This window comes from Capra hircus, chromosome 16, assembly GCF_001704415.2.
Source record: "Capra hircus breed San Clemente chromosome 16, ASM170441v1, whole genome shotgun sequence".
NCBI lineage: Eukaryota > Metazoa > Chordata > Mammalia > Artiodactyla > Bovidae > Capra > Capra hircus.
Window position 1 is genome coordinate 62045193 of NC_030823.1, and position 15850 is coordinate 62061042.

At 46.1% G+C, this 15850-nt stretch overlaps 1 long non-coding RNA gene across 11 annotated transcripts in view; it reads right to left on the minus strand.

The window, feature by feature from the left end:
* Positions 1 to 15850, minus strand: part of LOC106503003 — a 66702-nt gene that overhangs the window by 37030 nt on the left and 13822 nt on the right. For 10 of the 11 annotated variants that reach the window (XR_001296672.2, XR_001919322.1, XR_001919324.1 and 7 more), the window contains exons 2-5: positions 7013 to 7098; positions 6809 to 6896; positions 3504 to 3675; positions 1233 to 1858 (exon numbers count right to left, since the gene is read on the minus strand). This is a non-coding gene — a long non-coding RNA (uncharacterized LOC106503003). The remainder of the gene's footprint in view (positions 1 to 1232; positions 1859 to 3503; positions 3676 to 6808; positions 6897 to 7012; positions 7099 to 15850) is intronic. The other variant, XR_001919328.1, reaches the window with a different exon arrangement.

Below are 15850 nucleotides of genomic sequence, written 5' to 3' on the forward strand. Positions count from 1 at the left end.
TCCCAGCCCTAGCATTTGGTGGCCTGTATGTTCTTAGCATCCTTTCCAGATGGCCCCCTTCTTTGTGGCTGTAACTGAGGAGCGTGTCAAGTTGTGTTGTATCCAATGTGAGTCAGTTCCATCGTAGGAATTCATTTTGAGGCTGGTAATACCCCTACTCTTTGAAATGCACTTTTCCCATGCTTTTTAATTCTTGCTCATACATCACGTTATTACTTCAGATTCAGAGAAAAGAACATTCATGATTAGATTAGGTCTTGGCCGAGATTTTTCGAGACCCCCACCACCCACCTCTGTCACCTGCAAAACTGTCTCTTCCCCTTTCCCTGCTCTCATCATCCCTGCCTCTTCATCACTTAATCTCTATATTCTGCCTTAAAAAGGATTTTTATGACCATAGTCACAAGTATAATTAACAATTTCTGTCATTGCATATTAACTTTAGGAATGTGGTTAACAAATAACTGGTACTTGATAATATTGCCAACCATAAAAAAGTTCACATAACAGAATATCCATCTGTCACAAAAATAAGGAATAAAGTATCTAGAACAAACACTGCCATGTTCTGTACCAGTGGTTTCAGAGCACTGAATGACATGAAACTATGAACAGGAAGAGTCCCCCTTGAAGGAGGATTCAGCTAGGTAGGGTTGTTTTAGCTACAGAACTCGAATTACATGGTGGTCATCCTTTGTAGGAGACTACTTTTCACAGCATGGCTGAGAGGCCTAGCGTTTAAACTCAGCCATCACCTCATTAAAGATGGGGTTACACAAAGGTTTCAGATGATGTAAGAGTTCTGGTGGGTTTCCCTGAGCCTGGGGTATTCCACACCTTGCTCTGTGTCCCTCTTACTCCATCATAGACGTCTTAAACATTGTGATTTTGGCAAACTTACTTTGGCTGAGTGCTTAGAAATGCATCACGCATGTTTTCAATATCTTTGGTTTTTAGGATAAGGAGCCTTTCTTTGCAGGCTGGTTATCTCATCCTTGGCTTCCCTGGTTGCTCAGTGGTAAAGAACCTACCTGCCAGTGCAGGAGACATGAATTTGATCCCTAGGTTGGGAAGATCCCCTGGAGAAGGAAATGGAAACCTACTCCAGTATTCTTGCCTGGGAAATCCCATGGCCAGAGGAGCCTGTTGGGCTACAGACTGTGGGGTCACGAGAGTCGGACACGACTGAACAACTGAACAACAGCAACAACAACAACACTTCTCTCTCTTACCTCAACCACCCTGTCCACCCAAGCTGACCAAGTCTCAGCACGATCCAGGGGATGCTCTAGCTCAGAGGTTCCAAAAGTGTCACGTCACCCCTGCTTCAGAGAGAGCTGCAGCGAAACTCACGACATTGCCCAACACGCTCTGCCCACCCTGCTTCCAGCCTGGAGCAGAGAAAGTGGCAGTGCTGGGATGAAGAGTCCTGTGCAAGAGAGCAACCTTTGGGTCCATCTTCTTTGAGAAGATGAGTCAGGACAATCCCTGAGGTCCCTCCTTATTTTGACATTCTAGGCTTCCACTCCGTCATGGAAGGGGAAGCTCTCCCCTTACTCCCAGATGCAGAGTCTTCTCTTTTTTTAATTATTTATTTGTCTATGTGGCTGTGTCAGGTCTTAGCTGCAGCACTCGAGATACTCGTTGCTGCGCACAGACTCTCCAGTTGTGGCATGCAGTCTCAGTAGATGCAGTGTGCAGGTTCAGGTGCTCCTTGACACGTGGGATCTTAGGTCCCCAGCCCAGGATCGAACCCACATCCCCTGCATTGCAAGACGGATCCAGCTGCAGTTTCTGCTGGCTTTCTTTTGTTACCTCTGCCAAATGAGCCATATTTTGTTATCCTTTCCTCTTTTCACTGAAAGGAAGGAAGGAAGGGAGGGAGGAGAGAGAAGGAGAGAGGGGGAAGAAAGAGAAAAGATTTTGTAAACAAAATTTTAAAAATCACAAAACAGACACTGAGAAGTATTTAAGATTTCAGAAGTATTTGATTCTGACAGTCCTTCCAAACACAGCGTCTTTCCTCTTCCCACCATCAGTCAGAAGTGGAAAGCAGATTTTGCCGAGGGGTTTGAGGAAGGGCTTTCTCCTTGTTTCTATCACCACAGTTGAATAAACTGTCCCCAAACTGCAGCGGTGTTAATCATTACTGGAAAATGAAGACAAAATCACTTAGCCATGGGATCTAGGCAACCAGGGGTGCAACAGTCAAATCCACTTAGTTCAAAAGGATTTCCAGAGGAAAATTCCACTTGGTGTTCCCTAGGCCAGTGCTTTCCTGGCTGCCTATCACCTATTCCCAGAGCTTCCTCCTCCTCCACCCATCCTAACTGCCTCATTAAAGAGCAGCAGTCCCCCTCCCCCCACAAAAAGAGCAGCCCCTGTGTCCCAGTGGGCAGCAATTACTGTCATACCTCAGGCCAGCTTCACATCTGGAGGGGAAGAGAACCTAAATGATCATTTCAGATACTTCCTCTTCTGCCTATCTGGGGACTGAGGCTGGAGACAGGCTAGGGTGTTTCTGTGTGTGTCTGTGTGTTTATCAGCTTGTTCTTGCATGCCTACATGAAGTTTCCATCACAAACAAAAGTCCTCCCTTTGAAGAAAGAAGGTATTCAAAAGCGGTGCTCCTCTAAATATGTGCCACAGCTCTTGTGTTATAAGCACAAATGTTCTTTGGTCCAATTTCCAAACACTGAGCTTAACAATCTTAAATTAATGGGGAGGTGGGTGGGAGGAAGGCTCAGGAGGAAGGGGATATATGTATGTACATAGCTGATTCATTTTGTTGTACAGCAGAAACTAATACAATATTGTGAAGCAATTATGTGTGACTTGCTTAGTCGTGCCTGGCTCTTTGTGACCCCATGGACTGTAGCCTGCCAGGCTCTCCTCTGTCCATGGGATTCTCCAGGCAAGCATACTGGAGTGGGTAGCCATTCCTTTCTCCAGAAAGCAATTATACTCCAATTAAAAACAAAAATCTAAAGTTGATGTCTTGGCCACAAGACTTCTCAGACACGTTCCTGTGGATCTCTGAGAAGAGGATATGACTTTCAGCATCCTGTTGTTTCATTTGACTATGAAATGCTTTTGTCATGGCGTGACTTGATCAAACAAATATTCTTCAGAGTACACTTTAGGAAAAGCTGACTTCGGAAGAAAACGAGAATTCCCCACCCCACGCCCCCCAGCTCCCCCCCCCCACCCCCGCCACCCCACCCCACCCCCCCGTCCTTTAACCTCTGGTTTAGATCTTTGGGGATTTTCAACATTGAAGGTAGAATTGATTTAGAACACAAATCACTACTGCAAGTCACAGGTATGGTGGATGTTTAATTTGGGAGACTATGAACTGTTATCTAGCTGTGCTTGTTCTGGCAGCTAAGGAAAGAGATCTTTTATCCACCGTGGCTTCCTCATTGGAAAAGCAGACTTTTATCTCTGAAGCCCAGGCTCTCTGAGTAAAAAAGAGACCTGAGCATTGTCTTGGAGCCCCTTACCTTTTCCATGGTACCTATGAGGTCAACGTGTCTTGACTTCTCCTCTCCTTGGTCTTCTCCTCCCCATCCCAGGCTCCTCCTGTGACTGGTCAAGAGATGCATTTTAATAGGGTCCAGATGGGGGTGTACAGTCTCAAACTATGGTCCAGCAGCATCAGTAGCACTTGGAAACCTGTGTAAGAATGGAGTATCTCTTTACATATTAACTTCCCCTCTGTTCTTTCCTCATCTTCCCATGAAAGTTAAGTTACCACTGCTCTGTACTAAGCCCCTTTTTATTATATGGAATCAAAGTCTTGGATAATGGTGACAGGCAGTGCATTTACCTTTCAACAGCCTTTCCAAAGACATGGGCTGCACATTAATAACTGTAAGAAAAGAAACACTCAGTACCATACGTAATGTCTGATGAACACATAATATGTAATAACCGATGTTGCTGATGGGTTGAGATCTCAGGGTTCATTCTCTTCTGCATCTGTTTGGATGCAGACCAAGCTCCTGCCCACATATAACTAAGTACACTAACTTGAATGTAGATTAAGGAGTTCTCACCAGGAAATAAAAGTAGAATTGAGATTCTGACCATAAGTAACGGTCAGAACTATAAATGCATATCCAATGATCAGGGCCGGACATCTCTCGAGCATAGCATATCTTAAAGGACAGCTCAGGCTTCCCAAGTGGCACTAGTGGTAAAGGACCTACCTGCCAAGGCAGGAGATGCAAGGGACATGGGCTCAATCCCTGGGTTGGGAAGATCCCTTGGAGGAGGACATGGTACCCCACTCCAGTATTCTTGCCTGGAGAATCCCACGGATGGAGCAGCCTAGCAGGCTACAGACCACAGGGTCACGAAGGTCGCAACTGAGCATGCACACAAAGGACAGCTCACAGTAGCAGTCATGAGCAAGGAGAAGTCTAGCCCGATTGTGATGCAACCCATGCCCTCCAGATTTCAGGGGAGTGGGTGACTGCACGTACGACACACAGCTGAGAGCAGAGGCAAGTCCACCGTCCTTGCCCGTCAAACTGAGTGTTCAGCGAAGTGTAAATGTGAACTCCTTTACTTATTTATTTGTTTATTAACATTTTGGAGTTAGGAAACCTGGCTCCAGGTTTCTCTCTTAGTGAGTATAAATAGAAGAAGAAACTGTTTTTCTCCTCACTTAAAAGTGATTTCTAGATTGCACAGTGATGAAAGAGATAAAGAGGGATTTGGGGGGAGAAAAGAATTGAGTAACTCCTTAGAAGTGGGAATGCTGAGTCATGAAACATGCAGGCACATTTGCAACTTTGCTTGAGGTTGTCCAATTCTTTCTCCTAAGTGCTTCACCCCTTGCAGCCAACTGGAGTTTTTATTCTACTGCATCCTGGCCAACACTCACTATTGTCAGACTGTATATTTGCCCACCTGGTGGGTCTAAAATGATCTTCCAATATGAGTTTAATTTGTTTTATCTTTGCTTATAATGAAGTTTGTTATTTAGTAACTTTTCCTGATGGGTTAACTGCTCTGACCCTGATATTTAAGGGGAAGAAAGGGAAATCAATTATTCCACCCTTCTCATTACAATAGAAATTGCATGACTCACTTTGCTACACCCAATGGATGTGTTTGCCTGTCACTGGGTATCAAAAAATACCTTGATGTCCTGAGTTTATTTTTTAATCACACGACATTGACCCTGTTTGAGTCCATTTAACTCAAATATTTGAGGAATTAGGGAATTTTGTCAGACATGGTAGGTCTATTTCACTGGGCTTTCAGACATTCTGTCTTTCCCAAGGGAGAAAGAAGTGGGTGGTGTCATTAACTCATTTAGCATTTTATGGATCAGGTCCTGGGAATAATTAAGAATAAGCCCCTGCTTTTCTAGAACTTGCATTCTGGCAGCACAAATGTAATTAACAGCCCACCCCCAATTGCCCTTTCCATCTCTCCAAGTCTCAAGCCTTCATCCATACAGTCAGCATTACTGAGCACACGCCCTGGGCCCCACACTCTGGGAAGCTTCAGGCCACCTTGGAGGAGGCATTTTTTCTCATGGTGCCTCCAGGAACCCTGCCTGGCTTCAGGGCTCCCTGAAGAACCATCAGTCCTTTAAGGGAGGTGTGAACTGAATCATGACTTTAAATAGCCGGGTTTCCCCAGCTGCGGTTTATGTGCAGTCAGAATCATTCTTCAATGCCTGTTAAAAACAAAAACTCCTGCACCCCTAACTCAAAGAGCTACTGATTCAGCAAGTTCAAGGAGCTGTGCTTCCTCAAGCTCTCAGAGATTTCTGATGCCTGTTGAAGTTTGAAAACTACCGTCTTCCTAAAGTCACACAGCTAGAGAATGTTAGCACCAAAGGAAGGAACATAAAATAGAGTGGGCTGCAGGCTTAACAGGCAGGGACTCCAGCATTGTGGCTCTCTGTCCAGTGTCCCTGGCTCTGAGGGGACATGAAGCAGCGGCCCTTCTATGTCCCTTGAGCTGAGGCTGCTCACTCGGTCCACTGGAGAACTTGGCTGCTGGAGTTTCCTAAGGTAGATACACTGCATGACCGCTCCACAGGCCCCTGGATATTTGTCCAAGAAGACACGTGGAAACATTCCGGCCCCTGAGTGGCCCCTCTTTACTGAGGTAAACTGCCTCAGTTCACAGTCCAGGCATGCTTGGAGCCCCACTGGCTCCCCAAAGGGACCTAGCCAGATAGCAAAATAACAGACCAATGGATAGCAGGCAACATGGACCCACACATGGACAGGCTGGGAGAGGGGGCCTTCCCGAGGCCTGACTTCCTGTTCAGAGAAGGGGAGAGTCCCTGTCTGTCAACAGGTGCTCCATAAATGCCAGCTGCATGTTGCAAGCACGGTGACAAAGACCCAAAACACTGGGAGGAAATGGGTCTGCCTACAGAGGCTGGATCATCACGTCCTCAGAGAGAGCAGAACTCATCCACCCTTCTTCCCACCACACCCTGGGACTCTCATTGTCCTTACGCCGCCTTCCAGACACTGGCCAGTGAAGCCAGCTCCAGGCTCTGATCAAGGAGTGCATGGCAAAGCCACAGAGGCTGAAGACAATTTAACTCCCATTAAAATTGATGACTGCATTGCACTATATAGTTCGTAGAGCATTTTTACTTTTATTAGCTCAGAGATCTGCCTGGAATGCTCTTCCCAGGTTGCAGGGCTGGCCCCTTCTCAGTTTGCAAGTGGAGGCTTTGCAATAAATATCACGTCCTCCCAGGGGCTGTTTCCTCATCCTCTGAATCTCCCTCAGAGCAATTGTCACAATCAGTAATTGTCTTATTTACCTGTTTCTTCTGTCGCCTCCTCACTCTGGAATGCAGGCTCCAGGAGGGCAGCAATCGAAGCTGTCTGGTTAAGCACCATATTGCCACCCTGGAGGAGCCAGCCACAGTTTTTATTAATGATCGAGTAACAGTCCTAAAGCAGGTGTTGCTCAGATGCATGCCTGGGGCACAAAGGGAAAAAGCAAGCTGCATAACTGTGAGCACCTGATTAGTGACAAGACCTGTACTGGAATCTGAGGTCTCTGGCTCCTGGTCCAGCAATCAGCAGGATGCCAGCACCTGTCCCTGTCCTGGAAAGGAAAGGAAACTCAATAACATGCCTGCAGAAGAGGGAAATGAAGGAGAACCAGACCCAAGAACAGAGCTGTTGCAGGAAGGGGGACCCCTTCCAGGGCCTTAAACTGGGATCTTGTCTAACACTCGGAAATGAATTGTCTGAGGAGACACATGTGCTAACAAAGCAAGAGATTTTATTGGGAAAGGGCGCCTGGGTGGAGAGCAGGAGTTTAAGGGGACCCAGGAGAACTTTCTGCCACATGGCTGGCAGTCTCAGGTTTTATGGTGATGGGATTAGTTTCCGATTGCCTTTAGCCAATCATTCTGACTCAGAGTCCTTCCTGGTGGTGCACGCCTTGTTCAGCCAAGATGGATGCCAGAGAGAAGGGTTCTGGGAGGTAGTCGGACATGTGGTGTCTCCTTTTGACCTTTCCCGAACTCTTCCGGTTGGTGGTGGCTTATTAGTTCTGTGTTCCTTACCAGGACCTCCTGTCGTAAAACAACTCATGCAAATGGTTACTATGGTGCCTGGCCAGGGTGGGCAGTTTCAGTGTGCTCCCCCTAACAGAACCAGCCAAAGTCTGTCCTCTCTGACCAGTGTTCTCAGTAGACTTCCTTTGTACTTGGGCCCTGGGGACAGAGGAGAGAGTGAGAGTGAGTCTGAGTCCCACCAAGCCGCACCAAGAGTGTATCCTCCCGCACCAATTTTCTGCCTGTCTGAGCTTTGGTAGAACCCAGACATGAGGGCTCACTCTGGTCCGTGGGGCTGACGGCTTGGGCTGCTGGGCTGCTGTAACAAAATACCACAGACACTCTGTGGGTGAAACAGAAATTAATCTCACAGTTCTGGAGGCTAGAAGTCCAAGATCAGGGTGCTAGCCTGGTGGGGTTCTGGTTAGGACTCTCTTCCTGGTTCTCAGATGGCCACCTGCTTCCTGTGTCCTTACACGGCCAAGAGAGGGGGACTCTCAACCTTCGATACCTCCTCTAAACCAACCACCTCTCAGGACTTCCCTGGAATCCACCTTCCCATGCAGAGAATATAGGTTCCATCCCTGTTCAGGAGCAAAGATTCCGCTTCTACAGGCAGATTCTTTACCAACTGAGCTACCAGGGAATTTCAAGATCTCACATAGCATGGAGCAACTAAGCCCACGTGCCGCAAGTAGAGAAGCTGGCATGTTGCAGCTACTGAGTCTGTGTGCTCCAGAGCCAGTATTCCACAAGACAGGCATGCATGCCACAGCTGGGCAAGCCCCTGTGCCGCGCAATTAGAGGAAGCCTGCCTGCCCGACCGAAGAGTCCACACACCTCAAGGAAGACCCAGTCCAGCGGGTAAATAAGTAAGCAAATCAATCACCTCTCAAAGGCACACCTCCTGACACCATCCCACTAGGGGTGGGGGAGGCTAGGCTTTCACCATATGAATTTTGGAGGGACACAAACATTCAACTGTTAGCTGGGACCCAAAAAGTGGCAGCCTCAGGGCAGAGGAGAACCAAATGTAAAGCTCCAGTGACCCTCTGCCAAAGGTGAGAGAGGAAGAAACAGGAAGTGGGCAGGGAGATGGAGAATTCCACCCCCATGGGTCGGTGCACTAAGCCCTCAGGTGGTTCCCACGGATTTCACGGGCTCAGCAGACCCACTGGGGAGGAAGGCTGCTGGGCTGGACCCCATCGGCAGGCCTGTGTTCCATGACAGCTTGCTAGCGTGCTGCCCCGGGCTGGGAAAGTGCGAGGCACCACCCCGAGCTGAGTCACCCAGCTCAGGGACCAGGAAACTTACATAACGAGACTGACTGTGTGTGTTTGCACATCAGGCTCAAGCTCCAGGCAGGGAAGAAAGAAAGGCAAGGTGGAGGGCAGCGGGAGGGCTGGGGAGGTGGTACTCCTGGGGACCCCGAGTCTATCCATGCCAGGAAGTCAGTGAGGACCCAGGAAACCTTGAGAAGGCACATGCCACGGCCGGATTCCTGGGGATTACAGACCCAGATTAAAGAGAACAACAAGAACAAGGGCCTCCAGCTTTCAGTCAGTCCGGCTCGATTCCCTTGCAGCCTGTTCTCCAGGGCTGGGGAATGTTAAGCCAGTCCAAAAAGAACACAGGTGGCGAAAGAGGAACTTCATAAAAATGTGAACTCCTGAACCATCTTGTCTGCAGTGTATTGTTAGTGCCGCAGATAGGCCTGCAGTGACACGGGATGGTGTTTGTCGGACCGGGAAACAGCCTGTGGGCTAGAAAAATGTGAGTGGGTGGCTGTTTGAACTTCACTGCAAAGCTCCTTTCAGTCAGGAGCCTTTGTAGATGAAAATAGACTGGCTAGGGCAGGAGGCATTCCTGAGAACTGGTCGAAAGGACATATTTTCCTTTGTAAGAGTATTTTTTCCACCCCAGTCCTTCAGATCGCTTTTGTTTATGCCATTCCTGCTCTTTATCTGTTAATGGTTATACTAAATTTACATTGTCAGAGCATATGCTGTTATTACATACGCTATGCCCTAGTGCTACTGCTGCTGCTGCTGCTAAATCGCTTCAGTCGTGTCCGACCCTGTGTGGCCCCATAGACAGCAGCCCATCAGGCTCCTCCATCCATGGGATTTTCCAGGCAAGAGTACTGGAGTGGGGTGCCATTTCCTTCTCCGATGCTCTACTGCTAACTCTCATTTAATCTAATTCTACAAGGAGCTATGTATTTAATATTCACTAACAGTCCTTATGGACTTCCCTGGTGGTTCAGCTGGTAAAGAATCTGCCTGCAATGCAGGAGACCTGGGTTCGATCCCTGGCTTGGGAAGACCTCCTGGAGAAGGGAACAGCTACCCACTCCAGTATTCTGGCCTGGAGAATTCCATGGACCATATATAGTACATGTGGTCGCAAAGAGTCAGACATGGCTGAGCGACTTTCACAACAGTCTTTATACTAATTATTCCTAAGTTGTTCAGCTTGTCTGAAGCACATTTTTCACAACATTCATTATGAAGGGCTCATGGAACAATATTCCTTGAGCTCTTACTTGTTGATAAATTTGTCAGGGCTGTTTCTACTTTAAAGGTAAATTTTGCTGGATTTAAAATCCTCAGTTCAGGACTTCCCTGGCAGTCCAGTAGTTAAGACACCATCCTCCCAAAGCAGTGGGCTGGGGTTCTGTCCCACATGCCGCAACTAAGAGTTCACGTTGCTGCAACTAAAAAAAAAAAAAAAAGATCCTGGATACTGCAAGTAAAGATCCCATGTGCTACAACTAAGACCCAAAGCATCCAAATAAATACTTTTTTTCTTAAAGAAGTCCCAACATTAAATAAAATCCTCAGTTCATCTTTACTTTCCTTGAGTAACTTAAAAATGGTACTCCATTTGATCCTGACATAAAGTATTGCTGTGACAAAGTCTGATGATAAACGAATTTTCTCTTATAAGTAACATGCTCATTTCACTTCCTTTATAGTCTAAAAGTTTTACTAATACATATTTGTTCTCCAGCACTTTATATGCTCTTCCAATATATAGTTTAAAATCTCTTTCTTTTCTTTTTCTTTTTGAAATTTAGCCAAAGTTTCTTAAGCTACTGTGTTTCGTTTTTGTTTCCTTGCTTTGGTTTTCTTCTTCAGGACTCCCCTTAATTAATATATTAATATTAATAATTATAATTAATGTGTTAATATTAATAATTATATATATAATTATATATATTAATAGGGCTTCCCTTGTAGCTCAGTCGGTAAAGAATATGCCTGCAGTGCAGGAGATCTGGGTTTGATCCCTGAGTTGGGAAGGTCCCCTGGAGAAGGAAATAGCAACCCACTCCAGTGTCCTTGCCTGGAAAATCTCATGGACAGAGGAGCCTGGTGGGCTGCAGTCCATGGGGTCGCAAAGAGTTGGGCACAACTGAGCAACTAACACTTCTTTCAATATATATTAATATATATAAGTTATATAAGATATAATATATATAAAATTTTTGCCAATCTGAAATATTTGTTACGTTCTCTCAAATCCTTGTCATCTTCATTTCTTTTTGCTTCTTTCTGCATCTCTTTTGTCCTATTTTTTTGTATTTTGAACCCACCCCCAGTGCTATTTCTCCTCAAATAGCACTGTGTCCAGGAAAGGAGCCTGCAATGGGCAGTTTCAAAAGTTCAGAGGGACTGGTGTGCTCCAGCCCCGGGACCTGACCTCAGGCCCCATAGTCACCTGCCTGCAAAATGATCTCAAATTTGCCTGTCTGATACCATGACACAGAGAAGCTGATACCATGCAGGTCTTATGGCTTTTGCTGATGTGTTTCTGTCCATCTCTTTTGTGAAGACACTTTGTCAGCTAATTTTGAGCTAAATGTTGCCCCAGGGTTTTTAGTTTTCATTCTCATTTCTCCGTCTGTTGTTACAGGGAGATTCAGAAATGTCCCAAAAGTATGCCTCCACTGCCGCCACCATCTTTCCAGAATGATCCTGTTGAATGTCAGATCATGCCACTTCTCAAAAATTCTGAAAGTGACTTCCAATCTCATTTAAGGTGGAAGCTAAGGTCTTTACAGCGGCATACAAGGCCCTGTTGTTTCAGTGCCTCCCCCACACTCCTCACTTCCCTGAAGCCTTCTTCTTAGCTCTTTCCCCTCCAGCTACTCTGGCTTCCTTGCGGCTCCTTGAACAGGCCAGGCATCTTGCCATCTTTGCACCTTTCCTCCAGAAGTTACCTCTACCTTGATCACTCTTCTGTCAGAAAAGAGCTGAGTTAACCACTTCCTTCAAGTCTTTGAAATCTCTTTCTCAATGACATCTAAAATGACCTCCCTAACACTGTATCCTCCCCGCCGGCACTTCTGGTCTCCTTTGCTCTGCTCTTTTCTTTTTTCATCGCATTTAACATCTTCTAACATTAAACACTTTATTTAATATGCTTATTATTTATTATCTGTATCCCCCTTGCTAGAATATAAAATCCGTGAAAGCAGGAATGTTAAGTCGGATTTGTTCTCTTATGTGCATGAAGTTCCTAGGTGCAGCTGTTTAGTGAATTCACAGGACTTCCCCAGTGGCCCAGTGGTTAAGAATCTGCCCTTCAGGCCGCTCTCGCCTTCTGAGATGGCCCACGGTCTGTGAAGGGTGTTTCTCTCTAAATAACTCCACTTCCTGTCTATCACTTTGTCTCGCTGAATCCTTTCTGCAATGAGACATCAAGAACATGAGCTTCATTAAGTCCTGAGACCAGAAACTAAGGCCCCTACCAGGTAGAGGATGGAATGATGATGTTGACCCTCCCGACTTCAGTCAACTAAAGCTTGGACTCTGTCAATCTTTGCCCCAATTCTCTGCTGAATTCTTCTCTGTTCAAGCCCCCTCATGAATATGCATGTACCTTTAGCTTAAAATTTGCCCAGTTTTGCTGTTAAGGAGACTCTACTTTGGAAACGTGTTTTCCTTACTTGCTGCTAGTAATAAAAAATCATTCCTTCTCCTGCTTAAAAAAAATTTTTTTTAAATCTGTGCTTCCACTGCACAGTGCATGGGTTCAATCCCTGGTTGGGGAACTAAGATCCCACATGCCACATGGCATGGCCAAAAATAAGTAAAAAATAAATAAATGCACAAATGAATAAATAAATGAAGCAGGCAAGGATGTGGTTTGCTCTGAACCAGCCACTAGAGAGCTGCTTTGGTGTCCCCACTTCCATCACCCTTCTGCCCTGGCCCCCCTGTGGATGCCATGGTCCACAAGCCTATTGTCTGAATGAGTATCAGGAACAGCCAGGCAGAGCATTATGAGTTCTCAGAAGAGAAGTAGTGTCACAAATATTCTTTCTAGGACTTCTGAGTTCAGCCCAAGCCAGAAACAGCACCCCAGCCATGTGCCTTCTAGCAGTTGAGCACATCTGACGCTCATTGCACTGAAAGAGCAGAGGAGCCTGGAGGGCTCCTGAAAACAGAGACAGCCCCAGGCCTTGAGAAGGAGCTCAAAGGTAGGGAAGATGAGAATGCATGCCAGTCCAGGCCCAGCTGTGTGCTGCGTGCTGTTCAGAAACCCAGTAACTAGAGTCAGTTGTGTCCTTGTCTCTCTGGATGGAATTCATGACCATTATTTACAGGGTGTTCTCACTTAGTCTCAGGGTATAGACAAGGCCTATCACTGGCCTATCTTATAGCTGACAACTAATGAAGTCAGTACCAACCAAGAAAGCATCAGCTCAACTTACCTTCTAATCAAAGCTAGTAGGTCTCAGGCAAGCAGGTACCGACCTCCTCTCAGAGCAAGGAAGCCTAAGGCAGAGGCTGTCTTAACAGCAACTCTCTCCTAAATGCTAATTAGCCTTAGGAAATGCTCACTGAGCTTGGATGCCTAAGGGATCATTGTCCAGTCAGGAGATTGCAAGCCTATTGCCAGGGCCAAGAAAACAGGTAAAAGGCCAAAACTGAGGTTGTTTTCAGCCTTAAGCTTAGCATCTCAGCTCTTTCCTTCACTTCATATTTATTTGGTTCCTATTTACATGGAACCTGTGAACACAGCAACCAAGATGACCTCTCATCTTCTCTCCACTTTGTCATGGGTGGGCTCATGTCAGATCCTCCCCCAAGCCCTTCTCTGCCCTCTTTGCAGGGCAGTACAGGAAGTATGTTTTGAAGTGCTTTATTCTCTCTTCTTTTTTCCCCTTCTTATTCCCAACTGGTAGACGGATATTCTTTAACCAATAAAAATGAATGGGCCCCACTTTCATTAACTTATAGTGGGCCAAGAATCCTCAGATCACAGGAACCTGAAACTCAGATCATCTCTCAGGGTTTCTAGAGATCCTCTGACCTTGGAACCAAATATTTAGTGGTTCCCACCACCACCCCAACAACCGCAAGCGTCCCCAGCCCAGCTGAGAAAGAGATTAGTATGCAGACTTAGTACCTGTGATATTCTTACTTATTCCGTATAAGCTGCCCTGAGATGAATACCATTTGCTTTTATGTACATGAGGAAACTGAGTTCAGTGAGGCTGAGTGGCTTATCCAAGGTCATGCAGATTGGAAAAGGCGCCATAATTTTTTCTGCCTTATGATATGTCCTATCTCACCTGTACACATGTGTTCCCTGTGTTCAAGGACGTCAAGGCCATTGACCTCTGCAAGGTTTCTGAAATGTTACGGAAATAAGACTTCTGAAACAGAGAAGCCAGGGGGACTTCCCTGGTGGGCCACTGGTTGGAAATCTGCCTCCCAGTGCAGGGGACGCAGGTTGGTTCCTGGTCCGGGAAACTAAGCTCCCACGAGTCATGCAGCACAGCCAAAAAGACAGAAACCCTGCATACTGGTTTCCCCAGGAGATTCTGTTATCCTAGAGTTATTATTAATATTGTTCTCCTTTCAAAATTGTCTTAGTTTGGACAATGTTACCTAGTTACCCTATGCAAGATAGACCAGGAGCAAAGAAGTAGGAAAAACTACAAAAAGAATTGCTCAAGAAGTCACTGAGCAGTAGGCATGGAAAGGCCTCATTAGGGCTTTGATGTTCTCAAGATCTTCCCCACCCCAGCTTTTTCCACAGGCTTTGTCTCAGAGGCACGCGTCCAAAACCGCTTGTACCCTCCTTGTGCAGTGCCAGGGAGGAAATGAGGCTGGAACAGGCCAGAGGGTTCTTACCACCCCAGATGACCCTTCCAATGGATCTCTGTCTTACTATGAACAAACTGCTTCTCTAGGCAGAAGACACATGTCCTTCCAGCTCTAACAGAAAGGACTCTCTCCTGTAAAGGAGAAATCTAAGACACTACCAAGGTTTTGAATGTCCTGTAGAGAAAAAAATAAGAATGTTTTGACTAAAGCTTTTACTCCGCATAGGAGCTTCCCGAGAGATTCTCCTCCATCACATAGTGAAATGACACATGGAAAGAACACATATGTAGAAATCAGACCTCTGAGTTTGTATTCGAGCATGCCCGCTTCTGAGTTGGGTAACCTTGAGTAAGTTTCTCAACCTCTTTGAGCTTCAGCTTTCTAATTCATCTGAAAAATGGATATAAGAATACACTTTGCAAAGTAAATATCAGATAAGATTATGCATAAAATATATGGCAGATAAGAGACTCAGATGCTTCCCAAATGGCAAAGACTCTGCCTGCCAATGCAGGAAATGCAAGAGACGTGAATTCAGTCCCTGGGTTCGAAAGAGCCCCTGGAGTAGGAACTGGCAACCTGCTCCAGTATTCCTCCCTGGAAAAATTGGACAGAGAAGCTTGGCAGGGTTCCTTGCCACGTAAGATAATGGATACTGGAGATTTCAGGGATAGAAATTAATGAGTTCATGCCCTTAAGCTGCTCACAGTAAAATGGAGGAGGGGCCATGTGCCATATTGTTCTATCTGGCCTCTTGCAGTTTTTAATGGCTTTCATCTTTGAGATCCATTCCCACTCATATTCTTCAGGTGTGTGTTGATATAAAATTCATAAACTCTTAAAAATAAATAAATAGAGAGGGGCCATGTGGAGAATTCCCTGGTGATCTAGTAATTAGGATTCAGTGCTTTCACTGCTGTGACCCAGGTTCAGTCTCTGAGGAACTGAGATACTGCTAATCTTGAAGCACTACTACTGCTACTACTAAGTCACTTCAGTCGTGTCCGACTCTGTGCGACCCCATAGACGCCAGCCCACCAGGCTCTCCCATCCCTGGGATTCTCCAGGCAAGAACACTGGAGTGGGTTGCCACTGCCTTCTCCAATGCATGAAAGTGAAAAGGGAAAGTGAAGTCGCTCAGTCGTGTCCGACTCTTCGTGACCCCATGGGC